The 2,914-nt window shown below is 52.3% G+C and overlaps 1 long non-coding RNA gene across 1 annotated transcript; it reads right to left on the bottom strand.

Annotated features, from left to right (window-relative positions):
• Window positions 1–669: 669 nt before the first annotated feature.
• Window positions 670–1,061, bottom strand: LOC125525564. The gene is made up of 3 exons (XR_007291356.1): window positions 999–1,061; window positions 802–907; window positions 670–725 (listed from the first exon to the last, which is right to left on the bottom strand). It is a non-coding gene; the product is annotated as an uncharacterized LOC125525564 (long non-coding RNA).
• Window positions 1,062–2,914: the final 1,853 nt, after the last annotated feature.

Here is a 2,914-nt window from a genome sequence, read left to right as displayed (position 1 = left end):
CATGTCACTTTAATTACATAGTCATGCAGACTGACTAAATTCCTCTTCTATACCATCCAACAGGCGGTCTAGCCTACAATCATGTTGGGAATACTTTGAGGCTAATTCTACTTGCCCATAAACTAAGCTAACGGGGATCTCTTTTCGGTCGGGCCCCACAGGTCCGACCTCGGCCATGTGATTTGGGTCAGCCTTGGTATACCGCGTCTTCACCATGGCCCAGGCTTCTCTGGCACCTTGTCGGCAGGCCGATATCTTCCATAATCGGAAGCGCCGCAGTGCTCCCTTGAGCTTCTCCGCAAGCTCTGCAACGCCCTCTGGCAGGGAGACGGATGGCCACAAGGCCTGGGTAACACCTTGCATCACCTGCCGAACTTGTTCGTGCAGATGTGAGAGCTCGGATAGAAGATCACCCGCAGACCCGGGAATTTCCTCCGTGGGATGACCCGTCAGCATACCTACAGACATAACGCTGTCAGTCAGCTTCTTCGTCGAACTCCTTCAAAAGGATTCGTTCAAGCACTTGCTGAAAATGCCGCGCCGAAGCCGCTTATTCTCCTTCTCGGAGTCTGCAAGCTGGGCTCGAACGTCTTTTAGTTCCATGCTCAGCTTGATATTGGCGTCTTGGAGATTGTTTTTCTCCCGCCTAACCTCAGTCAGCACGCGTTCGCTAGCCTCTAGCTGTTGCACGACATGCTGGTCCTCCGGATTTTCCCCGGATTCATCTACAACATCTATTGTTAGATCTGCAGCCACGCTGCACACTATATGGTAACCATCATTCCTTAAAGTAAATGTTACCAGCGGGTGACTTTTTCGGTTCCTGCAATGCGGCAACAGCGGCCCGCAGTTGGGTCTTGCAATCCTCTAGCTCCTGTGATAGCCTATTATTCTTCTCTGTAAGAACCTGCACAATAAAGAGGGTCCTTAAATCAGTTCTGCTAACTGTTTCAAGTCTCAGGGGCTACTGATACATATAAATCGTCAGATTTACTTACCCGTACATCCTTTACATACTGATCCGTGGCTCTTACTAGACCATCTTGAGCGGCACGGAGGTACGCCTCTCCAGAATTCAAGGCATCAAATGCCTCTGGTGAGAAACAAGCGTCACGGAGTACGGCTCGGCGGCGCCTATGATTCATGGCGCTTTCCACTTCTAAGTTTGTAGCGGATAATCTATCTGCTTCCTCTGTAGGGGATTATCCGACGCCCGCCCCATATCGGCTTCCGCCTCTATGTCCGGTCCTGGCGCCCGACTGGTGGAGGCGTGATTAGTAACATCGCCGAACATATTCCGGCGAGCGTTTTTTCTGTTAAAGAAACACGGGCGTCATTACATTTCAAGAAAGACGACAACCACGGAGCGGGGTTTTTGTTATACCTTTGCGCCGGCGTCTCCGTCCTGACCGCCTTCCTTTTTGGCCTACCCGACCTCTGTGCCTCTTGTTGGCGAGTTGTTGCGGGTTCGGCGGGGCGTCCCGAATGCCTTCCCTGTAAAAATGCCATATGTATGTGGTGGGTGAAGTGTCTAAAAGGGGATCCTAGTTTTTGGAGTTGGGATTTTTGGTTTTTGTTGCGTGCGATGCAGGGAGCAGTCCGGGATAGTCGGCCGTAATGGCCACCATGGCATCATCGCAGCTTAACTGATAGAACTGTCGGTCTATCAGCTCCACAAATATAACCGGATCTTCTTCAAGTCCGGAGTCGAGGGCCCGGTCAGGGTCCTCTGGTTGTGGAGAAGGGCTGCTAATCTCCTTTATGGCTTTTCGCAGTTCCTGTCGCAAAGTGGCAAGGTGAATACGTACGACAATGAATGCGGGAAAAATGGGAGTAAGGAGATATAACTTACCCAACTTGGAGGATTGTACATGGAGAATCCATCCCGTGGCTTAATGCGGGTGAACTCCTCTTCCTCTCCCTTGAACAATTCGGACAGAATTTTTGCTAAAGCGGCAGCATTTTCCGGACCCTTACGCCTGCAGCGGGTGGCATCATCCGCCCCGTTAAAACACCACAAGGGGTGCCCACGATATTGAAGTGGTTGTACTCCCCGCATTATGCAAATCGACATAACTTCGATTACTGTCAATCCTGATTGAGCCAGTGCTTTAATCCGGTTCATCAGATAGAGGACTTCTCCATTGTCTTCCACCTGGGGGCTCCGTGGGCGCCAACTTCGGCGTTTCTTCAGAGGAGCATTGTTGAACTCAGGAAGACCCCGCCGAACAGGGTCCGGAAGGGGAACGTCATCCATATAAAACCATTCCGAAGGCCAGTCTTCGGACGACTTCTTCGGGGTACCGGACAAGTATCCGGTACCGGCGATGCGCCATATTTCGGCTCCGCCCACTTGATAAAGTGATCCCCTCTGTGTGCGAGGGACGAGGCAAAATAGCCTTTTCCACAGCTCGAAGTGAGCCTCGCAACCCAGGAACAACTCGCAGAGAGCAACATAGCCGGCGATATGTAGAATGGAGTCAGGGGTGAAATTGTGTAATTGGAGGCCGTAGAACTCCAGGAGCCCGCGGAGGAACGGATGAATTGGAAATCCGAGTCCCCTCAATAGATAGGGGACAAGGCATACCCGCTCCCCCGTAGAGGGGCTGGGGAAGCTCTCCGCTTGCTCCCCACCATTGTAGGTGGCGAGCCCGGCTCGGACGGGCACCATATACGCCGGAGGGAGAAATCCCTTGGTCTGCAGTTCGACCAATTGACTTTGTGGGATTGACCACCTCTCCCAATCACCGGTCTTAGGGCTACGGGGGCGGGAGGAGGAGCTGCGGAGGTCGGCCATGCTGGAATGGATCTTTCCGAAACGCGCTCTGATGGATTCTCGCTGGGGGGAGGATGGTATGGATCGGATCTAAGAATCCCCATCCCTTTAATAGACAATTTATTTATCTGGCTAGGG

The sequence above is a fragment of the Triticum urartu genome, chromosome 7, assembly GCF_003073215.2.
Source record: "Triticum urartu cultivar G1812 chromosome 7, Tu2.1, whole genome shotgun sequence".
Lineage (NCBI taxonomy): Eukaryota > Viridiplantae > Streptophyta > Magnoliopsida > Poales > Poaceae > Triticum > Triticum urartu.
The sequence above is the reverse complement of the archived record's forward strand: the minus strand, read 5'-3'. Positions and strand labels throughout refer to the sequence as shown.